The 21378-nt window shown below is 41.1% G+C and overlaps 1 protein-coding gene across 5 annotated transcripts in view; it reads right to left on the bottom strand.

Annotated features, from left to right (window-relative positions):
- The window catches only part of Jade3 (jade family PHD finger 3), a 92549-nt gene extending 88083 nt beyond the window's left edge, over positions 1 to 4466 (bottom strand). For 3 of the 5 annotated variants that reach the window (XM_038317237.1, XM_038317238.1, XM_038317233.1), the window contains exons 1-3: positions 4026 to 4144; positions 3022 to 3111; positions 907 to 1016 (exon numbers count right to left, since the gene is read on the bottom strand). The gene's annotated coding sequence lies outside the window, so the exon portion shown is untranslated. Of the gene's footprint in view, positions 1 to 906; positions 1017 to 3021; positions 3112 to 3800; positions 3824 to 4025; positions 4145 to 4423 lie in introns of those variants that run through there. The other 2 variants (XM_038317234.1, XM_038317235.1) reach the window with 2 other exon arrangements.
- Between the last annotated feature and the right edge of the window lie 16912 nt (positions 4467 to 21378).

Below are 21378 nucleotides of genomic sequence, written 5' to 3'. Positions count from 1 at the left end.
ACAACAAGAACAGTGAAAGGGAGAGGATATCTTAAATACTTTTACCATTGGTCATGATTTCTCTATCTAGTATCAGAGATTCCACTTGATTTACAAACATGATTGGTAGCTACAGTGAGACTTTACCTCTGGGGCCCTGCCCCACCACCAATGTTCTGCTATACCAATGGTTGCATCTGAGACACTCTTCACGACAGGATGGCCTTGACAAGTACCACTCTTTCAGTGGTTATGCTCAAATGATTTGTAAAAAGAAACAGAAAGAGCAAATGAAAGCAAACGGCTGATAACTAGTGACCTTGGATAAAGGGAATACAGTGAGTTTTTGTACCAATCTTGCAACATTTTTAAAATTATATTTTATCAAAATTAAGTTTTCAAAATCTAAAAAGGAATAATACCAGCAAGTTTCCCAGGAGATTTCAGCACAAAGGGTTCAGTGTATAAGTCAAGCTGATATCACATTTTCTTGTTAGCTAGTCCAAAACCAACATTCTAGCCAACCATAGTAGCACATACTTTATAATCCCAGCACTCAGGAGGCTGAGGCAGGAGGATCATGAGTAGGAAAGCCAGTCTGGGCTACACAGTAAACCCTGTCTCAAAAATAACAAAAAAAACCACACTAGCTTAGGTTTGTGGGGGGGGGTTGCCTATCAGCAGGTTATCAGAAGAAAATGACCTTTATGGGTAGTGGGGCATAGCCGTGGCTTATGAGTTGGAATGGAAAAATTATTTGTAGCTTGAAGGGTACTTACGATATCACAGATGCCTCCTACTTGCCAGAGTCCCAGTATAACTAACTCCCCCTTGACAGATCCTTTTTTCTTCAGGGCATATCAGAACCCCCCAGTACCCACAAGGACATGCCCTCATGTTCAGAAAAACAGCATTTTGAGTTCTTACCTTTCCTTTCCCAAGTCTGGCAGATTAGATCACGTAAGTTTTTTCCAAAGATTAAGCACAGAAGCACTTTTGATTGTAGGATCCTTGCTTCTGTTGTCCTATGGCTAGCCCTACAGAAAGGACAAAAACAATAACCATGGGAAGTCACAAAACCAGAAAATATAAAGCAGTAGTTACTTGGTCTATAATGATCACCTGCTAGCATCTTCTTATTCATTCATCACTTCTAAACTACCCATCCTAGATTCTCCCCCACCCTAAAAACCTTTATAAAGCTGAGAATGCTTTAGCTTTCTCATCCACGGTAACCAGAACAATATAAACTTATGAATGAGCCAAACGTCCCCACTTTATAAGGGTATCAGGGTAAGGGATAGGTAGCTCAGTAGTAGAATGTTTGCTGAGTATGTGCAAGGCTCTGGGTTCAATTTTCAACACCAAAAATTATGATTAGGATAGTGCCAGATGGGTATCACTCAAGACCCACCTCTCACCTAAAAAAGTGAGGCAAGCAAAGATCACAGTAAATTATCCCAATGAGAGATTTTCTTAATATAAGTCAGACTATGAATTCTATCTTCTTCAGTTCCTACTTTTTGTAAACTCCATGAACAGGTAGGTACATTATGTCCCATAATAATATTCAACCTCATTTTAGCCTCTCTCTCTGCATTCCTATCAAAGCTTCTAAGAGCTCTCTAATGTCACATCTGCACAAACACCTGATGTCTTCTGATTTCCTCACCACCACCAAAATATGTGATTAGTTTCATTTAGACCTCAAAGTAAAAAAAGAAGAGATGGCTTTGTATAGCTTAGAGGACAAACATTTGCTATGGTTGGTAGAAGACAAGCGAGGGAAAAGGCAAGCATTATTAAAGTAGATGGCCATACTAAATCATATGACTTGGGTGTAATATAATAACTGCCCCAGAATCATCGGTTGTGATGGTCCTGGGACTCTCCTCTATAAGCCAGAAAGTGGTTCACAAGTGCCTTGAAAGCTATTTCCAAGTCATTCCTGGCTCCTTCACTTTGAACTGCCTGTGATCAAGAATCATATACCACACTGCCATGGTCTGATTCAGTAAAGAGGAAACAAAGTATGGATTCTGGAATTAGAACACTGTAACCTATATTATTCCAGAACTACCTGGCTAAAAAATGTGAGGAACTCTTTTACGGTGACAGTATTGGAATAAGAGCTCTTCTCTAGTGAACAGAAGTGTACAGAGGACACAAGTGAAAGAAAGGTGGCAATGATGGTACCCGATGTTGGGAATTTAATATGAACTGTGCACTCCCCAACTTAATATGAACAGCATTCCTCCAACTTCTGTAATCCTTGAAGTGAGAATTTATCCTCTAATAATTCAAGTATTTAAACTCAAAGCTCACCTTAAATCAAAAAGAAAATGATAATTATGGAAGTAGGACACTCTTAATGTTAAACAAAAAATATGTTTATACTTATCCAGAGTCATCATATAATGTGTAAGAACTACACTATTCAAAGGGTACAAAGGCCAGACTCTATGTTCCCACCATTACATATGTTATAGAAATACTAAACTAAATAAAACATAATGCTTTGTTTCAAATGGACTCTGCTCTTTTTCCCCACCCCCATTCCTTCTCCAACCCCCAGGGCAGACAAGAAGTGGCTGCAGGCAAGGTATTTAAGAAGCACCCTGGGAAGTGGATTCTGGTTAGCATGAACTAGGCAACAATGTTGTGTAACCAGTTTTTACCTATTTTTTTCATTACTTTTCCGAGTTTAGAGAGTAGCAGCTACCTTTATCTGACTGAATGCAGGGAATGAGGTCTCTTTCCCCTCTAGGTCACTGGAATCACTGTCACTAAGGTTTTGATTTCTTATACCATCTGTGGAGGACAGAGGGTGGGGGTCTCATCCTCAACTTCAGAGATGAGTGCATCTCACAAGGTGAGTGAGGGTCGACCCTTGCACACATTCAGAACATGTATTTCCTTGCACCTTAGGCCAATGGAGCAGCCAAATAAGTTTCTTGCCAAATCCCTACAAGCGACATGTCCTAGGACTGCACAGAGATAAACTTAAGCACGTCTTCACGTACTACCATTAAGTACACTCACTTGAGATGTCCACTCCACTTTCTTCCTGGCAAATAATGAACGCAGGTTGCCCTAAGTAATTTAAAGCCAGACTCCACCAAAGCCAAGGCTCTGCTCCGAAAGGCAGGAGGAAATGATGGGAAGATTAAACAAACAAACAAACAAACAAATGTGGCCCCCTCAGAGGAGGTAATAAAAACGAACTCGAGAGCTGGAAAAAAGTTAACAACTGTACCATGCCCCGGTGGCAGAAAAATCTCCCCGTAATTGGCGATTTTCCCACCCCCAGGACCGCAGGGGCGCTAGGCTGCTGAGAACACTCACAGGGTCCCTAACAATGACGGGAGAAAGGAAAGTTCGCTTTTCGACAGCCGGTAGGGCGCCCGCGCTCTCGCTAGCTTGGCATTTGGGCTCTCGGGGTGCCTGGTTGCTCCCTGCACTGCCGGTCTTCCCCGCTCCAGACACTCGGTGTCTTCCCGCTCCGCAAGGCTCAACCAGCCAGGGTGCGCCCTCTCGCTGCTAGGACTGGCCAGCCACAGGCGGCAGAAAGAGCATGCCCTCTAGCCCCGAGGTCTGGCCCCCACGAGTTCCGATAGCACAGAACAGGCACGGGAAGGGGCGCCGGGAGGGGACTCTGAAGGGAACGGCCGCCACAGTTATGGCGCTCAATGCCTCCCGAGGTGGCCCGGAGGCTGCAGCCGAGCTCGCGTGTCCGGGTCCCCCCCCCCCCCCCGCCCACCCCCCAGCTCGGGCCACCAGGCACAGGGCGCCACCAGCAGAGGGGCGACTGGGCACTTTACCTCAGCCCACACACGCTCTCCGCTACACGGCTCTCGGGGGACACCGCACCGGAGACAACCGCTTCGTGGAGCTGGAGCTTCCCCCGAGCGAGGCGAGGCCGGGACCCCTAGCTCCACGCCGCCCTCGTCCCACTCCTCGAGGCCACCATCTACTCCCGCTCCAAAGCCGCACTACGCCCACAACCTCGCTGCACGCTGCCTCGGCGACCCTCGGGTAGCGCCTACCTTTGGCGCCGCTTCGGGCACCGCTCCTTTCCAGCCGCACTCAGGGGCCCCCTCAACGTGCCGGGCGAGTCCGGCTAGGGTGGTAACCCGCCCCCTAGCCGCCCGCTTTCTTCTCTTCCCTCCCTCGCACCTGCCCCCTAATCTCCTCCTCACCCCGCCCCTCCCGCCCGGGCCTCCCGGTGCCGCCCCCTAGCGCTGAGCTCCCGCCCTCCCGCCCCTGGCCGCCTGGCCCGTCAGGCCTCAGCCCTGGGCAGGCAGCTGGGCGGCGGCGGCCGAGGAGGCGCGGAGCACTATTGTATTCCTGACACTGTGCGCTCCCACGCTCCGCCTCTTCCCTTTCCTTCTTCACACCCCGCCACTCCCCCCCCCCCCCCAACCGCCGGCTGCGCTCGCCCTACCCGACCGACTCCCCGCCGTCTGCTCGCCGCGCGCTCTTCTGGCGGGCTGGGCGCCGTCGCCAACGCCACCGGCTTCCGAGGCTCCGCCCACTTTGGGGCTCCCGCACAGCGCGGCGCGGTGCTTCAGGTGGGTTTCTCCTCCCCTCCTGCTGCGCGCGCTGCTGCCCTGAGGAGTCCCAGCCCGCTAGGCGCTAGAAAGGGCGAGGTGCACTGGCTCTATCACAGTCCAGACTTAGCTTTTCGAGCCCCCGCTTCAACTCGAAAGTTCTGCGAGTGCAATTCGTATATAAACTCGGCGACCACCATTTCATTTCTGCTTGAAATATGGAAAAAATAATAAAGGCAAGGAGACAATTGACACACATTTATCCAGTAGCAAACATGTTTTATGAAGGTGTGGGGGCTGTTTTTTTGGGTGGTTTTTTGTTTTGTTTTTTGTTTTTTTGCTTTTTTTGGTTTTTTTTTTTTTTGTTTTAGTTCTGATGTCCTAGTTAGCCTACAGCTCCCAGTTATTCAAACCTTCATACAGGCGTTACTGTGGAGGTATTTTGATAATATAATTAAAGGCCGGTTGACTTAAAAGTAGGGGTTATTTTCTCGTATAGTGTAGGTGGCCTGTCAGAATTCTTTAGAAAAATCTTTAAACCAGGGTTGAGTTTTTCCTGAGACAGAGGATTGAACGGAGAGTTTAAAAAGTTCACCCAGGGATGCCTGCTTTAGTCCTTGCCCCTGGGTTCCAGCTTCCTGATCTTATCTTCCTGGTTGCCTGCCCTACAGCTTTTGTTTTATTAACCAGTATTACAATTAAAGAAGACAATAGCTTATAATGAATAAGTGGGAAATGACATATATTATTAATATATAAAATAAGTGTATATAATTTACTAATGATTCTAATCCTTTGAATTCTGATAAATACAGAAGTTTGCAAGCAACTTACTATTTACCTTTCTAGAATTGAAAATACATCATGATTATGATAAGCTCATAGTCATTTTCACTTATATTTCTAAGATAAACAATGTAGAATGTATTTTGTCTATTTTCATACTGTAGATTTAATTCTTCATTATATGTAAATGTCTGGTAAAATATTCATAATCCTTCACATTTACTGTTATACTTGATTTATTTTAAATAAAATTCCACAGGGAGATGTAAACATATTAGAAGGGTCTCATGAAACCCTGTAAGTACCTCTCAGAGTTTTCTCCAATAGTAGTCTAAACATAACTATATCAAAAGCAAGATAGGGACACTAGTCCAATCCATATCGCTCATTCGGATATCATCAACTTAGCAAGCATCCATTTCTCAATCTGAATATTTAAGTTCTCCACAATTTTACCACCTGTGTGGATTCCTGTGACCAAGACAACCATCTCAAAGCAAGAGTCCCCCTGGTATCCCTTATCATCAGTCACTTCCTTTTTCTAACATAATTCCTGGCAACTCCTAATATGTTCACCACGCCATCCCTCTAATTTTGTTATTTCAAGCATATTCTATAAATGGAATCATACATTTTGTAATCTGTGGGGGTTTTTTCCCTCAGCACAATTTCTTTAACATTCATCACTGTTTTATTGCTGAGTGATAATCTACAGTGCGGCTATACCGCAGTTCATAGCATTCAGGGACATTTGGACTGTTTCCAACTTTGCCTGTTAGACTACAACTGCTGGGCCATGGGGACGGCTCAGTAGGGAAAAGCACTAGCCACCAAGCCTGATGACTTTTTTTTTAATCCCTGGGATCCAAAAAGTTGAAAAGAAAGAACCCCTTGAAGTCTTAAATTGTCCTCTGATCTTCACACATAGGACACACACACAAATAGGTGTAATAAAAAAATTTTTAAAAAGAATAAAAGTGCCATAACACTTTTTTTTGTGAGAACAGTTTCATTTTCTTACATCAAATACTATAAGTGCTCTGAGTGAATTATTGCTGGTGAATTCACTCGGTCCATAAAGGAGATGCATTTTAAATTTTCAAAGTCACTGTCAAATTATCTTTAAGAGTATGTATCAATTATATTTATGCCATCAGGATATAGACAGGGCTGAATATTGGAAATTTTCAGTAATAACTTTTTATTGCAATGAAATAAATATATGCACATGAAAACATCAAAAAAATAACTATAAGTGCAGCTGGGTGGTGGTGGCTCAGGCCTTTAATCTCAGCACTGGGAAGGCAGAGGCAGGTGGCTCTCTATGAGTTTGAGGCCAGCCTGGTCTACAGAATGACTTCCAGAACAGGCTCTAAAGCTACACAGAGAAACCCTGTCTAGAAAAACCAAAACAAACAAAAGTAATAATAATCACTGTAAGTGCAGTTGATGGTCAGATGCTAAGTGTGTCCCTGAGTGTTATAAGAAATGGCCACATTTCCAGACCAGTTGGCTCATCTTCTTTTTCTAATTGCCGTACAGAAGAGATCAGTTTCTTCTTTACTCTTCCTTAGTATTTGTTTGAAATAGTCACGATTTCTGTTTTTGCCTTCCTATGCTGATAGCTCATTTTAAATTGACTTTCCCTAGTGGCCAACAATGTTGAACTCCCTTGCATGTCTTTAGTTGCCATCTCTTTGGTGATGTGTCTGCTTATGCCTTTTGGATATTTTCTAATTTGATTATTACTTACTAGTAAATTTGGAGAGTTATTTGTATATTCTAAATATAAGTCCTCTGTCAGATCTGTATATGATCAGGAAATAATTTTCCTATTCTGCAGCTGATCTTTTCATACTTTAACATGAGATTTTGCAAACTCTTTTCGGAGGGCTTCAGCTTATCAAGTTTTGCCTTTATATATAGTGCTTTTGGTGTCATACCTAAAAATCTTCACCTTGTCCCATTTGCCTTCTCTCGTGTTTCCTCTAAGAAGTATTATAGTTTTATGTTTTAAGTCAGTAGTTCCCTTTGAATTAATTTTTGTTAAAAACTTGGACCCAAGATAGAGATTCTTAACTTTGCCATAAACAGTTGATAACTCAGATAAAATGACTATCTTTGCTTCATTAAATTGCTTTCGTATCTCTGTCAAAATCAATTGGGCCATCTGTATGAGGCCATTTCTTGGCTCTGTTGATCTATGTGTCTCTCCTGGAATACTAGTCTTAATTGTGATAGAACAAGTGGATAGAGCAATCCCTCACACTTTATTCTTTTTCAAAATTATTCTGGCTATCCAAGTTATTTTGTCTTTGTTGTTTTTTGTTTGTTTGTGGGTTTTATTTTAAGACATGTAGCCCTGGCTGTCCTGGAACTCACTTTGTAGACCAGCTAGCCTCAAATTCAATAGAAATCTGCCTGCCTCTGCCTCCCAAGTGCTGGGATTAAAGGCCTGTGGCTCCACATTTGGCTGGTAATTTGCCTTTTCCTATAAATTTTGTAATGAACTTATTTTGCATTTATAAAATGCAGAGGCAGGCGGATCTCTGAGTTCGAGGCCAGCCTGGTCTACAAGAGCTAGTTCCAGGACAGGCTCTAGAAACTACAGGGAAACCCTGTCTCGAAAAACCAAAAAAAAATAAATAAAAATAAAAACCTTGATGGACTTGTAAGAGGAATTGCGTCAAACCTATATATCATTTTGGGAAGAACTGACATCTTCCCAATATTCTCTTCTAATCCTTTAGCATGATGATTTCCATCTCTCCATTTAGTTATACTCCTCATTGGCATTTGGGAATTTTCAGCACGTAGAGCCTATGGACATTTTGTTAATTGTTCATTGTCAGTATAACATAGCAATGCAGTGGATGTTTATGTGTTGATCTTAATATCCTGAGACCTACCAAACTCAATTATTGGTTCTATGAGTCTTTTGGAAGGTACTTTGGAAATTTCTCTATAAAAAATTATGTTATTGAACTTGTAAAATGGCTCAGTGAATAAGGCACTTGCTAACAATAAATGTAATTGTAAAAGAAGAAAGAAACTTGTGTTGTTTGGAAATGGAAATGGTTTTATCTCCTTTCCAATCATATGATTTTTATTATTTTTCCTGCCTGATTGGACTGATGGCAGCATATGAATTATATTGAGTGAAAATGATAAGAGTAGACATCTTGTTGGGATAGATCTTAGGGGGAAAACATTTCATCTTTCACCAGTAAATGTGATGCTAGCAGGTTTGGGGAGATATTCTTTATCAAGCTGAGAAAGTACCCATCTATCTATTCATAGTTTGCTTAATTTTTTAAATATTTATTTATTTATTATGGGTACAGTATTCTGTTTGCCTGCAGGCTAGAAGAGGGCACCAGACCTCATTACAGATGGTTGTGAGCCATCTCATGTGGCTGCTGGGAATCGAACTCGGGTCCTTTGGAAGAGCAGGCAATGCTCTTAACTGCTGAGCCATCTCTCCAGCCCTTTACTACTTAACTTTTTAAACCATAACTGAATGCTGAATTTTTTTCAAGTATACAATTATATCATTTTCTTCATTAGCTTGATGGATATGGTAATATTGATTGAATATTGGGCTTTTAATTTTTGTTTGGGCTTTTTATAGTTTGTGGTTTTGTTTGGTTTTTTTGTTTTTGGGATAGAGTCTCAATGTGTAGCCCAGGGTGACCTCAAACCTGTGATCTTCCTGCCCATGAGTAAGGTATATGTCTGGCATTTTGTCTGATAGTTTTAAAATATTTTGCATATGTGTATGTGTGTGCATGTGTGGGGGGGGGGGTGTATACATAGGGAGTGAACATGTACATGTATACATATGTGGACCAGAGATTGATATTGGGTATCTTACTTGATTGTTCTCTACTTTATTTACTGAGGCAGGTAAATAAAGTCCAGTTAGCTTGCTTTGGAGAGGACATCACAGTGCGGGATGTCTTCTCTGTGATGGGCTCACAGGTAGGCCACTGTACCTGCCTAGCTCTTTCCATGGGCCCTGGGGATCTGAACTGTGGTTCTCATACTTACACAGTAAGTACTTTCTCCACAGAGCCATCTTCCTAGCCCTACTATTTTTTTATTAATTCAAAGCTTTGCACGGTGATGCATGCCTAAGCCTAACACTCAGGAGGCAGAAGCGGGCAGATCCCTGTGAATCAGGTCTATATAGAGTTCTAGGATAATCAAAGCTACAGAGACCCTGCCTAAAAAAGCAAAAAAAAAAAAAAAACCAAGCTAGGTAGTAGTGGAGCATGCCTTTAAGCCCAGCACACAGGAGGCAGAGGCAGGTGGATTTCTGTGAGTCTTAGGTCAACCTGGTCTACAAAGTGAGTTCTAGGTCAGCCATGACAGTTTGACAAAAAAAAAATCCTGTCTCAAAAAAAAAAAATCAAACAAAAAACAAAAACAAGAAAAAAAAACCAAAATTAATTATTAATTTTATTTTATGTGGGTAGAGGTTTGTCTGACTGTCTGTGTACATGCATGCCTGGTACCTGTGGAGGTCAGAATAAAGAGAATGGATTGCTGGAGTTATGGATGGTAGTGAGCTGCCTTGTGGGTGCTGGGAATTGAAATTCAGTCCTCTGGAAAAGCAACTAGTGTTCTTAACCACTGAGCCATCTCTCCAACCCCTCTAGTAGGTGTTTTTAGAGATAATTTTACAGGGGCTGGAGAGATGGGTCAATACTTAACAATGCTTGCTTCCAGAGGGCTAGAGGTAAGATCCCTGCACCCATGTCCAGTGGTTCTGGCTTCTGGGGGTACCCAGAACACATATTATACATGCGAGTGTGTGTGTGGTGTGTGCGCACACGCGCACAAAAATATTTTTTAAATTACACTTATTTATTTTGAGAGGAGAGACATGTGTGGAAGTCAGAGGACAATTTGCAGGAATCAGTTTTCTACTTCTAGTCATTTAGGACCTAGGAATCAAACCCAGGTCCTCAGGTTTGGGTGGTAAAGAACTTATCTTCTGAGTCATCTTTCCAGTCCCTAGTAGGTTTGGGTTGTTATTTAAGCTTTTGGTTGCACCAGCCTTATATCGTTGGAAGAGAACCCTCCTGCTGTAGTAAGATTATTTGTATACATTTTCTGGATTCTATATTCTATATTACTAATATTTGCTGCAGGTTTTGTGTCCAAGTTCTTGTCAGGTTAGGCTTTGTCTTGGAGGGGGTTGGGTACTGCCTTTGTCCAGTTTTGGTATTAGGAAAATGTTGGTCTCATAAAATGAGACAGGAACCTTTGGAAAAAAATAGTAACGGTGGCTTTAGTTAGAAAATCTAGAAACTTTGGTTTAGGAATGTCCTTACATTTTCAGAACTGATATTTGTGACTTACAGTGCATAGTCCTGTTTGCACAATGTGTGTCCCAGGACAAACACTCAAGGTCTCCCTGATATTCCAGGCTGCTGTAGAAAACATAGCAAGCTTACTACTACTGTCTTTGCAAGGCTCAGTTGCAAGGTGAATCCTTGCATGGCATTTGGAATATGGGTTGGGGAAGGTTCCTACAATTTCCAGACTAAATAAGACACTTACTGTACCTAACTGTTTGTCTAAACAATAAGCTTTATGGTGAACACCTATCTGCTTTCCTACAGGGAATCTAGAATTTTAAAGTAAGTGCTAGGCAGAAGTGCCACGTGAGCAACCCCCAATATTGCCTCAGGAACTAAGTTTCTAACAAACTTCCCTTGTAGACAACATTTCACAACGAGTCACAACTTGTTCCTGCAGGAATTAGCATATCCCTTGGGTCTCTACTGGGGGAGGGAAGTACTGGAAGCTTACACGTAGTTTCCCTCTGGACTTCACCCTTTGCTAGTTTTGGTCTATATTCTTTTGCCCTAATGTATCATCGCCAGGAGCACGACTCTCTGCTGCATTATGTGAGTCCTTGTGCTGAATCATCAAGCCTGGGAATGACTTGGAGGACCCTTGACACAACTGTGTTCCTTTTCTTTGTTATTCTAGAATAAAAGGGATTGCACACCCCTTTAATCCCAGCAGTCGGGCAGAAACAGGCCATCTGAGTTCAAGGCCATCCTGGTCTACAACAGAGTTTGTTCCAGGACAGTCAGGGCTACACAGAGAAACCTGTCTCAAAAATCAAAAAACCCAAACCAAACAAAACAGAAACCTTCAAATACATTTTTAACTAGCTATTGGGCTAGATAGGTAGTAAATGCTCATATCTGTTGAGATTTGGTAGTTTGTGGCTTTCAAAGATCTATTTCATCTGAGATGTCATATTTATATGCATAAGATCCCTCTATTTCCCTTACAAGAACTATATAGTAAGACCCCTTGTCCAATTTGTGGTGTTAGTGTCTTATCTCTCGTTATCTAGTCAAATTTTTAAAATATTTTGAGATTATAATGACATCATTTCTCCCTTCCTTTCCTTCACTCAAGACCTTGTTATATTCCTCACTCTCTTGCTCTCTTTCAAATTCATGGTATCTTTTAACTTAATGCTTGTAATTTTGAAAAATATTTTCTTGTAGATAACATATAGTAATTATTAAAGCTTAGTTTGTGCATCTCTCTTAATTTACTTAGAAAATTCAAGTTGACCACTATTATTGATACTTAGCATTTTATTAGCTGCTTAAATTTTTTCTCTGATTCTCATTTCTCTCTTTTCCTTTTCTTGCCTTACTGTAGATTGCCAAATAATTTTTAGAACTCAATTTTGCATAGTTTTCTTAATATTTGTTCTAGATATTAAAATATATATGTAATGTGTCGTGGGCTACCATTCTCAACATTTTACCACTTCTAATATAGTGTAGAAAATTTATTTTTATATTCTTGGAGGCTAGTCTCACTTTGTAGTCATGGCTGGCCTGAAGCACTGCTCCTACCTCTGCCTTCCAAGTGCTGGGATTACAGGTGTGAGCCACCACACTTGGCTAGAAAATCTTGATTTTGCTAGCTCTTTTTACCATTATGCTTTTAAAATACAAGTTCTTATTTGTCTTCTGTATATAAATAGACTTTTCTTATTATGTCTTTTAAGATTAGCCCTACTGTCAGGTTTGTAAAATTTTGCTTGATTTTTGTATAGAAAAACATACAAGGAAAAAGCTAGTATATTAGATTTATTCTGAGTGTTAGGTAAACCATTGTTTCCTTCCTTTCTAAAGGTCCAAGACTTTTTCCAGTATCATTTCCTTTTTGTTTGGAGAGCTTCCTTTAGCCACTCATTTATGATACATCTGCTAGTGAAACTTTTATAAATTTCCTCTGTCATCTGAGACTGTCTTTATTTCCCTTTCATTCCTGAAGGATATTTTCCCTGAACATGGAATTAAGAGTTGACAGTTCTTTTCTTTCATCATTTGAAAAATGTACCACTTCCTTCTGGCCTTTCTGGTTTTGGATGAAAATCTGCTATCATTTAAATCAGCATTCCCTTATAGGTAATGTATAGTTTTCTCGCTAACTGCTTTCAAGAGGTGCCTCCTGACACTTTTGTCTTTCATTTTAAACTGTTCTTTATGCTGTGTTTTGGTGTGGGTATTTTTGTTGTTTCCTGGTTTAAATTTGTGGGCTGCGGTACCAATGACAATTTAATTTTTAGGGCCTATCAGTGCCATTCTGGTCTGCTTGTGTGTTAATCAGAAACCATCTTGAAAACCTGAATCCCAGGTGTGCCACACTACTAGTTCAGTTTCCAGATCTGCAGGTTGTGGTGAGCTAGGCAAGTATCACATTTGGGCCAGGCAGGTGCCTTCCAGGCACTTTCCCCTACAGATTTAAAGAATCCCTTTCTCCAGTCTCATGCTCTAAGAGAGCTTTCCTTTACTCTAATTGAGAGGGTGTGGGGCACCAGCTGCTGCTGGCAGACAGGGTGAAAGTCCAGACTTCTCACCCAGTTTCCACTGGCATGGAAACAGCAGCGGGGAGGGGGAGCACCTGTCTGCATCTTCCGCTGATGCCGGATGGTGGGAGTGGAGCGGCAGATGTCCTGACTCCCCATGAGCTCTCTGCTGATGCCACAAGCGATAGGGAGGAAAGTGTCTCTCCAGCAGTCTGCCTTGTGGTAGGGGTTAAGGGATCTGATTTTCATTTGGTCCCCTGAAGTGCCAGTGGACTTGGGGGTTGGAGAGTGTCTGGCTGTCCACTACCACTGCTTGGGCTCAGACACAATGTGCTAACTCTGGTTTCCCTGCGGCTATGGTGGAGTGGGAGTGGAGGTCTTTGCTACTGGGTAGGTATCCACCAAAGCTGCCAGTTGGGCAGAGCACGCCTCTGCCAGCTGCCTAGTGTGTTTGGAGGATTGGAGCCCCTGCTGACTCTTGGCTGATGCTGCCAGCCAGCAGCAGGGAGGAATGTACTTCCCCAAGCTCCCTGGTGCCTTTGGGACTCCTGCTTAATCTCAGCTGGTGTTCTTTTAAGGGAGGAGTGCTTTTCCTCCAGCTGTCTAGGGCCACCAAAGCAAGTTGACAAGCTGTAGGCCCCACTGACACCAGGGCACTGCTGGTGTTGTCAATTAAAGTTTTTCTTCACTGGGCTAGCTTTTTCTCCTTTCCCAGTGATTTGGCCACAAAGGACAGGTTTTTCTTTGGTTTGCTTTGCTTTAATTGAGGTTCTTGGTTACAGGGTCTCTTAGTACCTTTTCTGAACTATGTGGAAGATAAAAGGAAAAGTCAAGGAGCATACCCAAAGCCATCCCTGTCAAGTTGGCTTTCTGCCTTCCACCCTGCAGAGTCCCTTCTGACAAACCTTTGCATAGTTTTTCAGGGGTTTTAGTTCTGCATAGAAGGGAACGGCAAGGAGAATTGAATATCTACTGTCTTATAAAGCAAGCTTTGTAGTGCTAGGGATTAAACCTAGGGCCTTACATACACTGGGCAAATGTTCTACTGTTGATCTATATCCCCAGCTCTCTTTTTGTTGTTTTACTGAAAGATTTTCACACTGTAGCCTAGAATATAATGAAATTCAGTATGTAACCCACACTGATATCAAATTCACAGCAATCCTCCTGCCTTAGCCTCCTGAGTGCCGGCATTTATAGAAATGAGTGCCACCTAGCTCAATCTCATATTTTAAAACAAGTAAACAGAGATTTTCAGTGTCCATTGGAAGACAAAATTTGACATTGAGGGTAACTACTTCAGTTTGTACTTTAGGGAATTATTTTTCTTAGTGGAGATACTTTCAGTTGCATAAGGAATTGTTTATCTATACTTCTTGAACCACTAGTATTAGTGACTAGTTGATGAAACAGGGTGCAAGATCTTGAAATTGCTTAGGCTGTGATACACACTCTATGGTGGTGCTACTTGCCATAAATGAGCTCAGGGGACCCAAAGTAAAAAGACCAAAGAAGTCCAGAGGATCACTCTTGGCAAGATCTCCTGTCCTTTTTCTTACTATTGTTTTTCTTGACCATTACACCACAAATCTGCCATGATAAGAATCAGCAGCAGGCAGCATTTTCCTTAGACAAGTAAATACCTGCTTTCCACATGGGTTCCTCTGTCTGCGCACTGCACCGTGCATGTAAATTTGTAGATAAGTGGTCTGAAAGGACACTGGCCAAAGAGATAATGGTAGTTACCAGTGGCGAGTGGGGAGTGAAGAGCTTTGTAGATTTAGCTCTTGTTTTTCTCCAGGGAAAATCAACCTCTATTTATAGTTAACAATTAATAAAGCAAAACAATTGTGTGTGTGCCAAGCCACATGAGTCTGATTCTGAAAAGCCTGTAAGTTATGCTACCTTTCTGTTCAGTAAAATATTATTTCACACCTGTGAAACCTAGTGACACCTTATATTTGCCCAGAGCATTACTACCGTGACTTGCAAGAACATTTTTGGATAAAAAAAGGAAAATAGCTGACACTTCAAATAAAGAAACAATTCTAAACACATAATTTTATCTTTACTCAGGGTTGAAATGATAATGTGTACAAAGGCCTTTGTGTGTTATGGTTTCAAAATGAAATGTCTCCATGGGTTCATGTTTTGAAAGCTTGGTCTCTATTTGGTGGTACTGTTTTGGGAGGTGCTAGAAACTTCAAGAGGTAAGGCCTAGCTCAAAGAAGTCAGTTACTAGGAGTGTCTCTTTGCCTTCTTTGTACTATGACGTGATTTGCCCAGATCACAAGCTCCCATTGCCGTGTGTACTCCATGTGTCCAGAGTTAACAGAGCCAGGGGCTATAGACAGAAATCTCTGAAAGTAGGAGACAACGTAAATATTTCATTCCTTACGTGACCGTCACTGATAAGGAAACTAACACAATATGTACAGAAGTAAAAACAAAAGAAACAGCAGTAAGAAGATTTTTCTGGTGATGGTAGTAACATTTTGCTTTCTTTCATTTTTTATTTTAAAAATTTAGGAGGCTGGGGGGATGGCTTAGTGCTGACAAGCACCTGCTACCAAGCCTGATTACCTGAATGAGTTCATTCCCTAGAACTAACATGGTGGAAGGAGAGAAACCAAGTCTTGCAAGTTGTCCTCTAACCTCAGCATGTACATCATGGCATGTGTACACATATTTAATAAACATAAGAAAATGGTTTTTTAAATTTTTATTAAGCTTCAAAGTAATGAGTTTTATTATAATATTTTTACACACACATTACTGTATCTTACTCATTTCATGCCTGCACTACCTGCCCCTGTCCATCTCCTAAACTGGCCTCCTGTCTTCTCTCACATAGCTCTGCTTCTGCTTTCATATATTATACACAGACACACACAGACTCACTTCCCTTCCTTCCTTCCCACCTCCTTCTTTCTCACTTTCTCCTCTTTCTTGATTGCTCTCTTGATTATGTATGAGAGAAAATATGCAATACTTTGACTTTATTTTTCTATTACCCTCTTGCTCTCCACTTCTCCTTCCCACCCTTTAGACTTTTTCCTTTCCCCTAGTAGTCCCCCTTCTACTTTCATCCCCCCTCTCTTTCTTACAAACACACACACACACACACACACACACACACACACACACCCTAAATTCTGCTTATGATAAAAAAGCATTTGTCTTTCTGAGTCTGGATGATAAACTGGTTTTATAGTCAATGTGATAAATTAATGAGCACTAGAAATGTCACTTGGTTCTTTGCTGTGCTGGTGAAAAAACTCAGTTCTACAGGTACTAGAAATGTGCTGTACCACTGACTACAGTCCCAACCATTAGGTTTTTTTTTTTTTTTGGTTTTTCGAGACAGGGTTTCTCTGTAGCTTTGGAGCCTGTCCTGGAACTAGCTCTTGTAGACCAGGCTGGTCTCGAACTCACAGAGATCCGCCTGCCTCTGCCTCCTGAGTGCTGGGATTAAAGGCGTGCGCCTCCGCCGCCCGGCCCAACCATTAGTTTTTGAGACAGGGTCTCCCTATGTAGCCTTCATGACTTTCAACTCCTAATATTCCCGCCTCTTTCTCCAGGGTGCTATAGAGAACTTTTAACTCAGAAGACTTCATATGAAAGCTGTATTTGTGAAAAGTTACCAAAGTGTTTTTTTTTGTACAGTATCTACTATGTATTTAACTTATATTTCTTTATCTAGTCCTCCCCAAGTCCTCATGATAGTAATAATTATTTATGTTTTACAAGTAAATAAATGAGCCTAAAGAAAAAACAACTTACCCAACATCATTAGTGGGCAATAGGTACACTTCAAAATAAAAGTGCTTTCAACTTGCATGTAGGTTTGCATATTTTACAGTACTAGCAGTCTCTATCTTAAGGAAGAGTGGAAAGAACCAACTAAGCCAGCCCAGTACTCTTTTAACATGTGTGGTAGGAGAAAATAATTTATGAAAGAAATCCTTCTTTTTTAGGTATTCACTTCAATTGAAGAACAATATTTTGTACCAGTTAACAGAGAGAAGTTTATGGAATATAGCAATAGCATAATCCCAGAGATAGTTCTAGTTACTATAGTTTCCTCTTGCCAGGTGGCTAGTGAACTTTATAGACCAAGCCACATTGGCAATATCAATTCTCTCTCCTTGGAAACCTGTCTGGGCTTGTGATTTATTTTCACAAAAAATGAAGTCTTCACAATGGGATTTAAAACGAAGCACTAAATTTCATTGCGGTGGCTAATTTTATATGTTAGCACAAGTTAGGCCCAACAAAGGCCTAACATGTTAGCCTTAGTTAGGCCACAGTCCCAAGTTATCTAGGAGATCCTGTGAAAGGATCATTATAGACATGATTCAAATCTCTAATCAGTAAGGGATTTTTTTGTTTGTTTTTTGAGACAGTGTTTCTCTGTTTATCTCTGACTGTCCTGGAACTCATTCTGTAGACCAGGCTGGACTCTAACTCACAGAGATCCACCTGCCTCTGCCTCCAGAGTTCTTGGATTTAAAGGCTTGCACCACCATCACCAGGCAATCAGTAAAGAATTTTGTTTGTTTGTTTTTAAGACTGGGTTTCTCTGTGTTGACCTAGCTATCCTGGAACTTGCTCAGTAGACCAGAGATCCACTTGCCTCTGCTTCGGCTGGGATTAACAGTGTATGCCCCCACTGCCTGATTCAGTAATGGATTTTTAAGGAAGATTATCCTAGATATTAATTCAGTCAGAACTGGGCTTCCAAAGAATTCTTTCTATGAATGACAGCATCAGCATGTACCCAATAGCTTTGCCAGCAGCCTGTCTTTTTTGATGGTCTGCCCTAAAGATAAAAATTTCACCAGAGTTGCCAAGCCAACCTCCATAATGTCTTCCAAACCCACACTGTCTCTCTGTGTATGTGAGTGTATAAATGAGTCTCTTTAGTGGAGTTTTGACTGATAGAGTCACTCACTTTACATTTGTTTTGCAAATCAAGATCTATATGCATTTTAAAAACTATTTTCCCCCAAACTTTCATGTTTTTTCTTTAGACTATTTTTATAAATCAAAAGTTTCCAAAAAGAGTCCAGAGAATGTTCAACTTTGGAGATGAACCATTCTTGTTCATATTTAAAATGGTCCACTTGTCCACAGTAAACTGTGCTCTTTGTGCCTTAGGAAAGAAAGACTTCTTCCTCTTGGGAACTATTATCTAAGTGAGTTCACAATAGGCTCTATATGTCAAAGAGCAAACATGAGGTTGCTTCCTGACCTGGGGCCTTGGTGGTTGACATCCAACTGTCTGATGTGTTCTAAACAGTTTTTCAGATTAATGTGACAAATAGTGATATTTGCTTACCCAGTGGCCATTGTTTTCATCTTTTTTTGTTAGAATCTCAGTTTTCAAGACAACAGTGGACCTAGTGTAATTATCTCCTTGGCTTCCTTGAAGCTAGGATAGCTGTGTAACCCAGCTCTGGGTTACAGTGAGATACAAGTCTACTGAGAGACTTTTGGCAAAGTTAATGTCTTCTTGATGAAAGTGGACACCACTCACTCACTCACCTGCTCCAGTCTTTTGCTTAGAATTCAGTCACAGGATTTAGAGGTATGAGAGCCACTCTAAATGTAGAAAGCAAAGCCATGTTTAAGATAGCAGAGTAGAGAGATGGAAAGGGTTAGGACTTTAAAGATACTGTGGAGATTCTGGGCTGCTGACCTCAGAGTTTTGAGCTGTGTAATTCCTAGTGTGTTACTGTTCCTCGTACCCCTTGGAACCTTGCTTAATCGTTTCCCCCACTTTTCTAGTCCACTTCTTACTGGTAGCTCATGTGAGGTATTCAATGAGTTACTGATTCAGTGGTATTATTGTCCCAGAGTCTCCTCAAACAAGTCCATATTTGCATTCATCTGGCTTCAGGCAGTTTCAGGCTGCCTGAGCCTGGAGGAGATGTGTACAGAGGTCTTAGAATAGGTCCACAGAGAGCTTGTGTCATTTCAGAAAAACAAGACAAAAGAAAAAAATATGTTTAGAGAGGGAAACTAAGACCAAAGGCTAGAATTTTTACCTTATTCTGTAGAATGCCCCCAAATAACTGTCAAACTGCTCAGAATTCTTGTTTTGCAGATGAAGAAATTAAAGGTATTGTTTAGGTGACAGGGATTTTCACAGTAGTATGTAGCAGGAAGTATGCCATTCTCAGATCTGAGGGTTTTCTACTCCACCTTTTTTGGGGAGGGGTGCAACTCTGACCTGACTTGTTTGGAAAAAGCATAGGCATCAGTGGTTTCCTGAAGCAAAGAAAGCTCGGGCCTGTACTGAATGCTGGGCAGAATTTGAATATCTCTGATGGCAGTGAAAAAAGGGATTCTGATACAGAAAGGAACATAAGCAAACAGCGAGTTTTCGTTGATTGCCTCTGTTCCAATAGTGACTATTGGCTAATGGCTAAAGGAGAGAATTGATTTCTTGATGTCATTATCTGTTAACATCATGGCCTGTGATAGTAACTGTGGAAGTCACTGTCCACTTTGAGAGGAGGTACATGGGATATAATTCCTGTTCTGTTTTCTTTCTTTTCCTTCCTCCATTCCCTTCTCTCTGCTGAAGTTTGAACTGAAAATCAATGGATTGCTAAGCATGCAGCCTACTTCTGAGTTTCATTCTCAAGGTTTCTGTTCCATTTTGATGGTTTTGGTCTTTAATATATTGTTACCTATCTGGGAAGAGGAATTATTTAAGAGTTCCAAAGTAGAAAATGTCACAAGTTAATCCAAGACTACAGATTACAATCCCCAGAGTTATGCTTTTTTCTGCTGTGATTTTACTCTCAGTGTAGGGAGGCAACAAGCAAGGAGACGAGCTCTCAAGTAAGGAGTCTAGTTAGGAGACTGATGAAATCATTGCAGGGTCAGTAGCACCCATCAGAATTTTGAGGTTGAGCACAAAAAGGAAAACATGACCAAAAGAAACATTGCCCAAACCATCTTAGTTAAGAGCTACTTAACAAGATGCAAATCCACTCTGACCTAATCCTAAAATGTGAGCAGCAGAACTGAGAAAACTGCAGGCTAACCAATGGAAAGAGATGTGAGGATGGCGAGACTGTCTGGAAGGACAGAAGTGATACTTTCAGTTTATTACATGTAAGACCAGAAGGTCTACTATTTTGTTATTATTTAAATGCACATATTGGGTAGAAAGTTGGAATTGAGAAAATAGTCAGATGAACAGCCAGCCATGCTTGGTAGGGTCCTTGTAGCTGTGAGAAAGGTTCTTGTATCTCAAGGAAAAGAACGTAAACCCCACAGCCATCCTTCACACACCTCAAACTTCCATCAATATCATGTCCCATTTACTACTTGGATATGCTTTGACAATGTTGCTGGAATGTTTTTTTTTTTGGTCTGGAACTTACTAAACTTGACAAAAAAAGTTGTGTAAATTTTAAATTTACACAATTGAATTCTAACATGAAGTCAACTCCAGCATGGCTTTCTGGATATACTGATTTTGCTAGTTTTGAAAGCCTCCTTTACAATTGGAACCAGCATCTCTAGACTTAATCCCCAGCCTCAGGAATTTTCTCCTTTGCTACATCTTGCATTGACTTCAAACAAAAATGTGATCACAAATGAGAAATTACCTTTACTTTTCAAACAGTTTCATCTCTTCCTACCCTTACATCCACCCAGGAAGGTTCTAATATGGCACTTTTGGTGCTGTATGAGAAAACTATGATGCTTAATAATTGTCTCCCTACTTGTTTCTATTTCTAACATCTTTTATTGAAAGGAAAATTGAATTTTGTATAGGTGGTTAGATACAAATACTTCTCATTTCCCAATTTAGATATTATAATGAGTTCTTGTTAAACATTTGGTATTAAATTATGTTGTCTCAAAATAGTATCTAGATTAGCCAGGCTGGTGGTGCACACCTTTAACCTCAGTAGGTTGATCTCTGTGAGTGTATAGCGAGCCTGATCTACATAGTAAATTGCAGGCCTGCTAGGACTACATAGTGAGACCCTGTCTCAAAAAATATCTAAAGACAAAAATAGAGATAAAAGTAGAGGACTTTAGACTCTTTTGCTGTTCATTTGTTGGTTTGTAGGGTCTCATTTTATAGTTCACAGTAACCTTAAACTCATGGTCATCCATCTTGCTCAAAAGTATCAAAAGTAGACAAACACTGCATACCTGAGCATGATCGAATCTTCTACC

Source organism: Arvicola amphibius, chromosome X (assembly GCF_903992535.2).
Source record: "Arvicola amphibius chromosome X, mArvAmp1.2, whole genome shotgun sequence".
NCBI lineage: Eukaryota > Metazoa > Chordata > Mammalia > Rodentia > Cricetidae > Arvicola > Arvicola amphibius.
The sequence above is the reverse complement of the archived record's forward strand: the minus strand, read 5'-3'. Positions and strand labels throughout refer to the sequence as shown.